At 41.2% G+C, this 14021-nt stretch overlaps 1 protein-coding gene across 6 annotated transcripts in view; it reads left to right on the forward strand.

Moving 5' to 3' along the window:
- Dennd1a (DENN domain containing 1A) overlaps window positions 1-14021 on the forward strand; it is a 479814-nt gene that overhangs the window by 262672 nt on the left and 203121 nt on the right. The window lies entirely within an intron of this gene.

A 14021-nucleotide genomic window follows, 5' to 3' on the forward strand; every position in this document is an offset into this window, starting at 1 on the left:
AGTTTTATACCCATCTAATGGAAGCCAGAAGAGAGTCCAGCTGCTTCTCCATACCTGTCAGCACCTGAGGTCTACAGTCTACTGTGCCTTCCCTTGTGGACAAACTGTTTGTCACTCTGCATGTCCAAATGACTTTGTCCCACAAAGTATTTTAATAGTCAACATCAAACAACATTCCTTATTTCCTGAAGCTTTTGTTTGAATAAGGGAGACCCTAAATCAGACCATAGACTACATGTATGGCCCAGTAGCTACTGAGAATGACCCAGGAGTAAGAAGAACAGAAGAGAATAGAGAGGAGTGGGAAAGGGATTGTGATTTTAATTTGAGAAACACCTTGTTGAGAAGGTACTTCTTAGTGCCATGTTATGCTATCCTCAAGGAAGTGCTCCACAGAGGATGGAAAGCATAAGCCTCACCCAGTCTTTGTTTCTCCTCCTCTGCTGGCACTTAGCAAACAAACGGTAAGGACAAAGCGTGGGCTAGGGAGAGGGCTCAGCGGGTAAAGGCACTTGCTGCCAAGCCTGATGACCCGAGTTCACTCTCTTGAGAGCCACGTGGTGGTAGTGGAAGGGAAGACCCTACTACTGCAAGTTGTCCTCCGCGCACGCACGTGGGCATGCACTCCCACGTAAATAAACGCCACCTTTAACATGTGCATCTACTTCATCCCATGTACATCCTCTCCCTTAGAACAAAACCCCTCAAGTCATCCATTTCCCTAGTCCCTCTGCTCTCATTCTCTCCTCGCCATTTTACTGAAACAACTTTAGTTTGAGCCACCAGTGACCTCATGTTAGTAAAATTAAAATGAGCTAATACATGGTCTGGCATGTAGTATGTGTACATGTTCATGATGAATCACTAAATGTTTTAATGAGAGTACAGATTTTAAGTGTTTCAAATCAAAACCAAGAAGTGATTATTTAGAAACAAGAAGATTAATTCTGTGTTGTATGATTCAGCATAAGGACAAACATTGAAGCAGACTGTTGCTAAGGTTCCTAACGTGTGTTATTTTGACTTTTAGGGGCAGCATTGTGTGGTTTTTGTTGTTGTTGTTGCTATTTTCAGAGAGTTGATTGTGGCTGAGGTCTGAGCTCTGTGACTGATGATGAGACTTCCCTCTTTCTAGGAGGTGGGTTTCTGCTCCCAGCCAGAAGTCACCCAGTAGCATCCAGCAATCCTCATCTGTTCTATGGAATGTCTCTGGGGTTGAAGGAGTTAAGTAGACAGGAGTTGGGTTCAAGCCTTTATCTCTCCAGATTCAGGATTTGAAGGTCTTCCCAGTGTTGCTCTGACTTCCTTCAGCATAGCTTTTACTTAACTCAAAGATCAGACTGATGTGAAGGCTGTTTCAGCCTGAGGTGTTCTAAGGACCTTTTTGACTAACCTGATGTGTCTGTAATACCCTAACAAACCACATGTTCTTCATTTGTCTGGTAAGATATAGCTTAATACTCCTCAAAGGTATTGAGGATCTAAAAGATAAAGGCTACCAAGCATTCCAGAATACATCTGTAAAACAGACTGTGTGTTGGAAACAAACCTAACACTACTTAGTTCAGATAATAGGTATCCCAGGGTGTCCCGGTCAATAATGTTATGATGTTCTGTATAAGATAAATGTAAGTTTTTGTTCTCTTTGCTCAGTTAATGTTTATTGATTGTTTCCCTTTATAAATGATAAATAGGAAAGTCTTAGCTAAATCTTGTTCTCTGATTTCTTAGAACACAAAGATCCCAGTATTCTTCCATATTTTCACATCCAAGTTTAACTCATTGCTTTTTGGAAATACTTGTAGATAGCGTGAGCCTGTCAAAGATAGGAACTTTCTAGAAATGAGACCTTATTATACCGTCATCACTCCAAGTATTTAGAATTATTCCCATTTTACAGAACAGCCAGTTCATCTGGGAAGGTTTAAAAAAACAAAAAACAAAAAACAAAAAAAAAAAACTTGCCTGAAGCCAGTACACTAGAGAGCGCCACAAAATAGTCCATGATGCTGTATGTAGAAGGAATCTTTTAGAAAGGAAGAAACAGCCAGAGGCTATATATATGCACAAGGGAATCTCAGCCCCTTCAAAATTCTCTGCCACCAGGTTATATTGATTAGGACTCTTTCACATTATAACCTGTGTAGAAGCTACCACTAGAACCGGAGAAAAGTTATTAAGAGTATCCCCCTCACTAAGAAAATTAGAAAACTGTTTATAAGAAGCCAAAATGATAAGAACTGGCAGATAAAGTGACTGGTTAATTGGTGATGCTGATTTGGATGAAGAATAAGGCCAGACTACACACTAATCAGAGTTTCTTGTGTAGCTCAAGGGCTACCAGAGAGAAGCACACAGATGGCATCTGCAGAATAAATGTCTAGAACACCTTCATGTAGACCCATGCTCAGTACTTCACAAGGCAGACTCTTGGTTTTCTAGCACTTCTTTAAGATTCTTTTAAGTTCATCTTTCTGAGCTATATACTCTGTGAAGTGCTGTTGTAAACAGGCAGTCTTGTACATGCTCACAAATCTACAGGCACATTTGCGTGTGTATATGTCTATGGTATCTATGTTTATCATATTCTCATGAGTTTTTGTAACAACCCCAGAAACTACTTGGTTTTATTCTCCTTTTTCAGACAAAAATATTGGCAACCAAAAAGTTGAAATGCCCTGTCTAAGATGAGCTAAAGAGATGGTATTAAAGCCCACTTCTTCTGGTTCCAAGTCCTTCTGGCTACCTCATACTGCCTCCTTGGTAACTTTGCATTTGTCATGATTTCCTCATGACACTTATACACCCAGAAACATTCTTGGCATGATTCCACTCACCATGGATCTGAGTACCTGGTGTTGCTTCCACATGCACACAGCTAAGCTCTTCCCTTCAGATTTTATGGCACCACTCTGCGCACCGGGGGTGCACACCTCATCCTTTCAGCCACTACCCTACCTCTTCCACTGTCAGTGCATTGTTAGACTCCATGTCTGCCCAGTATCCCCAGCTGCCTTGAACAAAGCCCTGTAGGACCCTGAGCCAGCACAGTGGCTTCAGGGGTCATGGATTGCACTTCCTTCCACCTTTTTATCCTGTCCCTTTTCTAAATTAGGCATGCTGAAGAAGTTTCAAAACCCCAGACTCTCCAGTTAACTGATGACAAGGCATGTTTACTTTACTAAGGAATTTATTTAACCTAGCTAGATGATGGCTTAAACAAATGCTTAAGAAGGAAACCCTATTGGGAGCAAAACCATATGTAATTGAGTTTTCACATGTAATTATTTGTATTGATCCCAGAACTGTGAGAACAATTAATACGTTTCTGATTGTACCTCATTTAGAAAAAGAAAAAAACAAAAAAATTATTCCTTAGTTTCTTCCCAGCTAGATAAGCATACATTTTTTTCCAGAGAATGTAGGACTTGGGTAGAGCCTGTGTACTAGTGCCCTGGACAAGTGGTAGGTGATAATTGTGTCTTCTTGCCAGCACCCCTAGCCTGGCCTTTGTAGATGTTTCAGTGTTCAGGAGAAGTCCTGGGTCCTTTCCCAACCTTGCCTGTCCCATCACACTCTTTTATGCAGACAGCATTCCATTGTCTGAGCACACCATCTGCTCTGGTGACCTGAAAAAGGACAGTTTGTAGCTAAGGCAGATTTTCAGATTTACGCTATTTTCACTTCTCTTTGGAGGAGCTCCACCTTGCCATGGCCATTTCAGCCCAGGAAGTGACTGGATGACTTACTAGCATATACAGAACTTTCCTGGTTCTTCTTCACTGGAACAAACTAATCCTGTTTGCTTCTCTGTAGCCCTTGAAGCAAAGAAGTGGCAGTTTAAGGAGGTTTGAAACCCTGGACTGGAGCCAGGGCCTCTGTGCCTGCACACTCCACTCTGCATGTTCCAGCCCTAGGAACAAACAGCATTATTTTGTTTCAAACTGTGCTCAAGGGAAGCCAAGACCTTGTAACTGGAAACTTCCCAAATAGTGAAGTCTAAGACTAAATTTAGTGTTCTATTTAAAAAATAAAATAAATTGAACATTTTGTCTGTTCATCTTTTATATGTGGTGAGAGAAGGGGTGGGGTTGAAATTAACCTAGTCACACTAACAACCTAAGAAGAGTATTCGAAGAGTGAGAAGCAAGCTAATCCTTTTGGTAAAGAGGGAAATCCTTAACAAAATGTAATGAAGTGGCATGAAATACAGACTCAGCAGCCAAACTCGCAAGTGGCATAGCCTCTAATCTCTATTACATAAGATTTTATTGTGGCTCAGAGAGTATGGAAACTGTTAAATAAAAGAAACCTCCACTGATAGGAGATAGGAGGAAAGATTGCTATGTTTTATTTATGTTGGTTTTCAACGTAAATATAATTAACTGCTTTTTGAACTGTTCTCATTTAATTATGTGTAAGTTGGTTTTTTCCTGTTCATGTTGAACTGTAAGTGGAGCAAAAAGAACCTTTCGATGCTGAGAAGACTGTAATACTTACTATACAGTGCATTCGCCGTAGAATCTGTGGTCCTTTGATACAACTTCAGCCAGCCTGTCTCCACACTGATTTTCGTCCTCCTCTACTGCTTCCTCTGTAGTTTGAACAAACACTGAACACCTGCTTTGGACCAGAGAGAGGATTCAGACTGTTAGCAACTCCCAAATGCTATTAGAAACACCCAGAAAACATGCTAAAAATGCGGTTCACAGATAGCATCTCCAAACACTTTGGTTCAAAAAGTCTAGTGCAGAGCCCGGGATTTTCCTTTTTTTTCAGGTTTCCCCATTGATTGATATGCAGCCTCATTTAGGATCATGGAACACACTGTTCCTCTCTGGCAGAAACAATAGTAATTTGTTGTTGGTGGTTGTGCATCACTGGCTCATCTCCGCTTAAAACTACATACCAAAGACTGTATATGTGTCTAGAAGACAGTCGTGAGTAAAGACTAGCACTTAGAAGTTCTAAGAAAGATCTTCTCTTTGAAAGAGCTTTGGTTGTGACCTTAGCTGATCTAGAGAAGGTAAGCATGATCCAGCTTCTCATAACATTGTGGGGGCCAGGGCAGTCCAACCTGAAGCTGGCTGTTAGCTAGGTTGCCTAGCCAGTGAACCCCCAGCTCTGGGGTCACACATGCACACTGCCACACACCAGCTTGTTCTAGAGTCCAAATTCAAATACTTAAGCTCATGTGGTGAGTAGTTTACGCGCTGAGCCATCTCTCAGCCCTGGATACTCTTTAGGTTTTAGCAATAACAGATCATTTCTTTTGTTGTTGTTGTTTTGTTTTTGTTTTTCGAGACAGAGTTTCTCTGTGTAGCCTTGCACCTTTCCTGGAACTCACTCTGTAGCCCAGGCTGGCCTCGAACTCATAGAGATCCAACTGCCTCTGCCTCCCGAGTGCTGGGATTAAAAGCTTGTACCACCACCACCTGGCAAGAGATCATTTCTTATGACTCCTACACCATACTACCACCCAAGAAACACAAATAAATGGTCAACATTAAAACCACTTTCCTCTTAATATATTTGAAAATGTCTAAATGGGGCCCACTTTGGCAGACATCTCAAAGGCATCCATTAAGTAAGCAACAGTGAAGCACTATATACTATGTTAGTGGGACAAGGATTTATAATTCACTTTTGATTTTTTTGAAGGTGGCAAGTATGGTCACTTTGGTGTGCTGTGAGATTAGGCCATGCATTCATGGATTTCTGCAAACATAAGAGGTCACAGGTTTGCTTTTTTGCTAGCTTGATGACTATATTGAATCTTATAGCTAAATGCTTCAGACAGTCCTGTTGGTAGACTATTCCTCAGAAAAAGGACAGCAAGGTTGGAAGAAGAGAGAGAATCAGACTTCAAATGAGGGTAGTTTTGTTCTGATTCTGCCTCTTCCTCTGCTGTGCACTTAATCCCTGTGAGCCATTTTCAGGCCACATGGCCATGGACAAATTGATCTTTAACATCTCTAAAAGTAGGACTGGTAAAACTATACCCCAGCACTGGCCATGTGTTACTCATTCCATGAATACCACTGGACACTGAATCTCATCTTTGTAGAAAGTGACCCCCAATCTGACTTTCAGAAGCAGAGAAGGTGGTAGAGGTCCTGGAGAGTTTTACAGACTGTATGTATGACTGATGTTGGTGATGGTGAATTCCTTAAGCCACAAAGTATAATCATAACAACTTGTAGGTTTTGTGTCTCCACTCACTTCTCACTAGTCACTTAGTCACTGGCTGAAGGGTCATTCAGCAGAGCTTGAGGGAGCTGTTGTATCCACATAGCTCAGTGTTTCACCTGGCCTCCCAAAGGAAGGAACATAAGCAGCCTCTCTGAAAGCTCTGATGTGCCAGTCTCCGCTGCCCAATGCTCGCCCCAGGCAGAATCAGGGATTCCTTCTGTATACGCTGCCATACTTGACCCTCTTTCATAATGCTTTTGTGTTGAAGTTGATTGTTTGCATTTTGATCTTTCTCTGTCTATTTTAACTTGCTCGAGGGCATGGCGTGTACACATAGTGGATGCTCAGTAATTGTCCGATTAATACAGATCAGAGAACAGAGGCAAATTCATGAGAGCAGGGAGCACAGACTTGGGAGCCTGGCTTCCCAAGGTTCATATCCTAGCTCAGTCCTCAGCTCTGTGACCATAGGCAAGTTTCCTTATCTGCAAAATGGAGACCTCAATACAACTACCTTATAGGGCTCTTGTGGGAGGTGAATGAGCAAAACACAGTCCTGTGTGAAGATGGTTATGACAATGTTTTTGGCTTTAGTCTTTCTGAGTTTGCTCTCACTTCCTAAGGTTGAATTTGGGATTTGTAAGGGAGTCTTTTCATTTATTCATGCAAGGTCAGGAATTCAAACATACATACACACACACACACACACACACACACACACACACACTCACACACGCAGTTCTTCCTTCTTTTCCTATTGATGATAGTACTCGTGGCTCCCAATTTAGTTATGTTAGTTTTCTTTTGTTTTGTTTTTTGAGGCAGGGTTTCTCTGCGTAGCTCTGGCTGTCCTGTAATTCATTCTGTAGATCAGGCTGGCCTTGAACTCAGAGATCCGCCTGCCTCTGCCTCCCAAGTGCTGGGATTAAAGGCTTGTGCCATCACACCTGGCTTGCTAGGTTTCTTTGAAAAAATTATTAAAACAATGGTATAAATCCATTAATTAAACATAAACTATAATCTTAGGAGATTTAAAAGTGAATATAAATCCACTTATACTCAATGAAATGGCCAACTGATTTTTTTTTTCCTGAGTACCAGCTTTGATCCACTGGTGACAGATGCATGTTAGGAGGGATCCTGAAGCCATTTCCTTGTTCAGCAATGGTTGTTACAGGCACAGAATAGAGGCACAGCCATACACTTGCTGTCCATCTTTACATGGTTTGTTATTAATGATGCAACCTTCCCTTTTTCTTTTTCACCTTAAAGATGAAAAGAAGTGCTTTCCTCTCTTGTGGTGGCTTCTTCTCCACGTAGCTTACCTTGCTGTAGTTTCTGCCTCAGCTTAGGTAGCTAACACTTTTCTCTGGCAGTTGTGTTTGCTTTGATGTTTTGAAGTGTCAAATCTTGGCAGGAAAGCTTTTTACTCTGATTAATAACTTGCTCTAATTACTCTAGCTAGGAGGTAGCTTTAAAAAGAAATTGGAAAGAGAAGGGATTAAGTGAGATGCCTGAGGAAGCTGCTTCTCAACTCTTGGAGTTCTTAGAGGCCTGACTCTACTTGATCACATTGGAATTTGTTTGTTTTTGGTTTTCTTCCCCTAAAGATAATGGAAGAGGAAAGCTAAGTTGACTTCCACTGACTACAAGAGAAATACTTGAAGAAAGATTCCTCTCCTTGTTCCTCTACAGAGGAGCACGGCATCTTCTTTTCTAAGCGGGAATTCTTTGCTCTTCTCTTCACACATTCAACATCTATCTGAACTCTCAGAAGGCTGCTTGACTTGAAAAGCCTACTCTTCCTCCTACATATAGTCAATACAATTGGAACATAGTTAAACCATTTATAATTTAAGGGTTTTTCTTTACATGACAAGGTTTACTCACAGCGTACCTGAAAACTTTTTACTGATTCTACAGTGGATTTTCCACTTGAAAACAATTTATAATTAAAAGCAAAAATCACAGCACTCCTGACAACCACAAAGACTATAAGTAAAGAACTTGGTTCTCAAGCTGAGAACCCTAATAAGTTCCCCAAGACACAATATTTTCTAAACCACTGTACATAAGATGAATCTTGTTGAAATACATGAACTTTAAAGTTACAAGTCTGCAGTTCTTTCTCTACTGCGTTTCATCAGTTTGTTTTTGTTTAAGCACAGAGGGGAAATCCAGATGCCTGTAACCCTGTGAAGCAGGTGTCAGTCTGATTGTTTAACATTCTCAGTTCAAGGATGTGAAGAATGACTGCAAGCATCCGATTCCCCTGTGCCAGCCTTTAGATCCTGGAGTCTCAGTATTTTCTCTAACATGTGCAGTTTCCCGTGGTGATCTATTAAGTGACTGCACTTTGCCGGAATGTCGGGTGACCTTGCCTACCATTCTTTCTGACGTTAAGCATTCTCATGTTCCCCAAACACTTTTCCCAGCACCAGTGTCAGGCAATGTGGAAATAAGGAAACAGTTTCAATGTGGTCCCAATCCTTGTGGAGCTACAGCTGGAGCCATGCTCCAGGTCTCTTCCCAGTATCGTCCTCTGAGCTCCTCCACATGTTGAGGGGAGATGGGGTCTGAAGGATGGCTGTGCTCCCACCGCAGGGAAAGGTGACACTTCTTAGTTCAAGAGTTTAGGGGAAGACATCCTGTGGCAGCAAAGGTGAGAAATAGACTTTGAAAACAGACCCTGGCTGACTTCTGCTTAGCCAGTACAGCTGCAGAAGGTCAAGAGGGACAGGCAAGGGGCATCCTTCATGTCAAAGGGTGGAAGTTCCTCTAGAGTCAAAGCTGCAAGGGGCACAGGGATCTTGCAGCCAGCCTCTAACTTTTCACATAGGGGAAATTAAGACCTAGGAGAGGTAGTAGTTTGCTCAAATCAAAAAGACAGTTAGTGGAAGACTTCCTTGTAAGTGTGTGAGAAGGAACATGACAGAAAGCAAGTCTGATCCATATGTCCAGGCCGACATGTAAGCCTCTCTTTGACTAGCAGTTATTACTTCCTTGTCTAGAATTCCCTGAGGATTAAAGTCACCATGACACCTTAGTTAATTGACTAATCCCCAGGAAGTGATCAAATGTGTGGTTTTTCAACTGATTATTTTTCTAGTTCAGTACTCCCATGCCTCAGGCATGTAATAAAGTTTGTCTGTTCCTTTATCCATTTAAAAAAAGAAAAGAAAGAATAATTACTTGTAGATGTAACCATCTTGTTAAATAAGAAACACAGAGCCAAGAGTTAATAGCCAAGAGGTCAGAGCAATAGCTGAGAGCTGAAAACCTTACCCTTCAGTGCTGCTGCTGTCTTTCCTCTCTGCAAGAGGCCTACTTCCTGTGTCGTGTCTTTTTTATAGACTTTCTGTTCTGCCTTCTCATTGGTTGTAAATGACCTTCTTGTCACTGCCTGTCTGTACAGACCTCCCTGTCTTCTATGGTTGGTATTGAGATTAAAGGCGTGTGTTGCCATGCTGGCTGTATCCTTGAACACAGAGATCCGCCTAGCTCTGCCTCCCAAGTGCTGGGATTAAAGGTGTGCACCACCACTGCCCAGCTTCTGCTATAGCTTACTCTGACCCCAAGGCAACTTTATTAACATACAAATAAAATCACATTTCAGTACAAATAAAATATCACCATAATTATTTCCAGTTACTGGTATTCTGCCCTAGGTATTTGGTCACTTGGTGGCAAGGTAAATGAGGATTTATGTAATTGGGCAGTGCTGACAGGGAATCCTCTGGACAGCAATGCACCAAGTAGGCACAAAAATGCTTTTTAAATTTACGTGATGTGGAAATAGGAGTCTTTATCATCTGACAGGACCTCTGTGAGAATCCCAGTTCTGTCACTTTGTCACCTTGTGGCCTTGGACGAGTTATTTCACTTCTAAGACTGTTTCCCTGTCTGTAAAGTGTGGTAGTGTGTGCCTGGGTAAACATAAGAGCATACCTCTAAAACAAGGCTTCCCATGGGCCTCCACCCTAATACAATGTCTGCTGCATATATTACAGGGATTTTTGCTTTAGAATGGGGTCTTCTTTTTAATCCTATATTACAGGCTACCATAGGAACTAGTGAAAGGTTGGAATCTTATTATTTAACTGTCAGTCTGTCTACTGTCTCTGAGAAATACCTTAAACTGGAAACAAAAAGATACAGCTGGTGTCTTATGATCCCTTCACTTGTATCATGGATCATTCCCCATTCACGCCCTCCCCACATCGTTCATTGTTTTCCTTTCCAGCCTCACAGGAAACCAATGGAGCCATATATAAAGCTATAAGATGGAACTGACCTTGTGCACCTTTAATTGAGGACAAAATTTGCTAAAGTGCCACCACTATCCACCAGTGGTTTACTTTACAGCTTGTGTCCTGGCTAGACTGGCTGTTGCTGTGTAATTTGTCTAGTTTTGTCTGGAGCCTTAAACTATTCTGCTGCTTCAGGGTAAAATCTTTTGGGGTATCATTAAATGGGATTGATAATTGGCTTCTGATGAATATTCATCGTGACTAATGACTTTGGGCAAATTTTACACATACTATCTCTCTATTCTCCCATCAAGTGAGATATTTGATAGAATCATTTTCTTTAACTTGCACTTTACTTAAATATTCACAATACCCTTTTTTGACTATATTCTTTATTGTATACTTTCATTACATAAGATATTATTCTCTGTAGGGAATGAATGTAGTCCTTCAGACTGCTACGTTTGTCTGGTAATACTATTTAGGACTCTATATATCATTTCTGCATCAGTGTAGATATACAGAGACCCCCATTGCAGTCAGCTTAGACACTGTTCTTAATGGTACACAGAATGGGTGTCACTTTGTATTTTGGAAAAGAGCCAAACAATCATCTGCTTACTTTGTTTTCTTAATCAAATGAGTGAATGTGTCTTACCCAAATTGTAGAGATTTGGCCTTACAAAACTTCTAATGATATGTTGGAGCACCTTAAAATCTTCTGGATTTGTTTGTTTGTTTGTTTTTAATGGAGGATAACTAGTTTTAAAATCTTATCATTTAATCTGGTAGAATTATTTTGAGATTAAGGAGTAATGGTAAAAATGATGCCTGAAGATAAGATTTGGCCCAAAATAGTTTAAGCAAATAAGAAACAGGCAATAAAGTTGCACCTCACACAAAACCATCCTAGTGAATAACATGATAATTACAAACAAATTCATGTGATGGTGTTTCCTTAGTAGCAAAAAGATTTTGCAGCACCTTTATGTTCACAAATATATTTATAAAATTAATTTTAGCTATAAATTTATCTTTTTAATTTTTGTCTATTTAATAGAGCTATAGTTTAGACATAGAAGTGGATGGATGGATGGATGGATGACTCACTTACTCCAAAAGTGGTATATTTGTATGTCTAAGCTTGTCCTTGTTTTGGAATGTGAGTTTGTGGAACTAATGAAATGCTGGATGTGCTTATAATGTAAGCCAAGCACCTAGCTATCAGTATGTTGTAAATATAGTCTCAATAGGAATTGGGTCATTAGTTTTTAGTTTATTCAGGGTGCACACTGCATTGACAAGCACTTAGATGCATACAGTTGAGAAGTGTGGAGATGAAAAAAGAGGGCCTTTGTGTGCTTCACAGCCAGGGGACAAACTTCAGTCTGTTCCAGTTTATTTAGTAACAGAGAGTCAAGGTAAGGCTTGGGAGAGGAGAGGAGAGCTCGTTCAGAGGCCTGAGGGAACAAACCCCAGCAGGTTTGAGAGATGAGTCGAATGGGATGGAAAGAGGTCCATAACTCCTTTTACTTCTGCAAATGGTGTGTCCCAAGGGCAAGCTGGGGAGGCAGTTGAAGTTGGCTGGAGATGCTGCTTCTCAGATAGACCAGAACTGGCACAGGCATTCTATTCCAGCTATGCCCTAAAGGCTTGCAAGCAAGAAGTGGTGTGCACATCAGTAAGAATGCTCTGGCAGCTGGTTAAAGATGAGCAAAAGAGCTGGTGCTCAGGCTGTTGTAACCCTCCAGCCAGACATGCGTGTACCATCAGAGTAAAGGTAGTTTGTTCCATTCCATGCCTCCAACTAAATTTGTCCTTCCAAATCCCTAGAAAGACTGATCATGGCAGTCTGTATCTGTGTGGCAGCTGCCTCTATCAGAACCTACAGAATAAACTAGGACAGGTGATTGGGGACCTCGGTGCCTGGATCTACTCCTCACATGTACCTGATTTAAAGAATGACGTCTGGAGTAAAGAGTGGGTGAGGATCATAGCACCCTCGCTTCAGTACATAGCTTTCACAATTGTGAAGCATCAGCAACATATCCAATTTAAAGCTGGCCATGTTATACTAACCTCTGGGATTCTTTTAACTGGGTATTGGCACATCGCTCTTACACCACCACATAAATGTCCTTCTGTCAGCAAAGGCCAGTTACCAGCTTCCAAAAAAAGCAAAGGCTTCATAGTGACAGGCTTCCTAGAAACCAAAGATACATAAGGGGAAAAAGACAGGAATACATGTTGTTGGCTGTTGTCACTTAGTAGCTGGGTCTGTAGGATTGCATTCTGTCCCTTTTGCCATATTGAATTTTAAAGATGTTGTATTGCTTTTCATTACCTTTACCTATCATTTTTAATTGTACCAGTTCCCTTGTATGCCGTCTCCAGCTCTTAAGAATAAAGAGAGGGATACAAAGTAAGAGCTTGTTGGAAGAAGTGGGGAAGGGGAAGGCCACAAAGGATGCTGGAGCAATGGATCAGCTGTGTGGAAGAAGTAGATTCTCACCTCAGGTGTAGAGCCCAGGTTAATGGCAGGTGGATTCAGGAATTAAATGCTTCCAGAAATTTCAGAGGTTTTTCCTTGGACAAGGAGTGGGGCTCATCACTAAGGAAAAGGCTTGCCCACATGGTCATGCAAACCTCTTCTCTCAGAGACTTGAGGAAAGTGAAGGCTAACTTGTCAAAAACATCACATCAAATGATACTCTTTACAAGTCCTCAGTGCTTGCTTATAAATCAATTTAAAAGATACTAGCACTCCTTTTAAAAGTCAGGAAAGGAAGGAACAGACCTAAGAAACAGAGTCAAGGAAACATGACAAAAAATATTCACCCTCCATGCTAGTCCTGGGGTGGAAATAAAAGTGAGATGGAAGTGAGTTTAAACTTGACTACTGTGTTTAGTCCTGGTGAGACTGCGGGAGCCTCTGCCCTGTCAGTTACACTCACACACATCCTTATACAGTCCTCTGCTGGCTGAGGACTGTGACGTACTGTACGCCGTAGTTAGCTCCTGAATCTACACCCAGAAGTCATATATCCAAATACAAGTGCGTAACTCCATGATAGAGAGCAGCAGAGTGGGTTGAGGAATAACTGAAGATGGTGAGAGGGTGCTTCCTAAACTATTTAAGGATGTGGGAAAATGCTATCAGATAATGCCAATATAAAAAGAAAAGCATTATATTTACATTATATTTGTTTCTATAGTGCTTAAATGTACAATACCCTAAAATGTTAAATAATCTTAAGAAAGTGCTGATTCTTTTATCACATTCATTTTCCCAAATTTCCAATCTAAATGTATATGTGCTTTAAAGTCTTTTATTCACTCATTCATGTGTGTGTGTGTGTGTGTGTGTGTGTGTGTGTGTGTGTGTGTGTGTGTGTAGTCCTGGGGATTGGACCTGGATCTCAGACATACTAGCAAGCACTGCCACTGAGCTACACCCTCTGCCTTATGTTAGCTTTATAATCAGGGAACAGGGCACGAGATGCATATTTTGAAGAGGAAGTCCACTGCATTGCACTGGGGTGGGCACATCTGACTTGGAGTCCTTAACTTTGGCAGCAC

This window comes from Onychomys torridus, chromosome 4 (assembly GCF_903995425.1).
Source record: "Onychomys torridus chromosome 4, mOncTor1.1, whole genome shotgun sequence".
In the NCBI taxonomy this organism is placed as follows: Eukaryota; Metazoa; Chordata; class Mammalia; order Rodentia; family Cricetidae; genus Onychomys; species Onychomys torridus.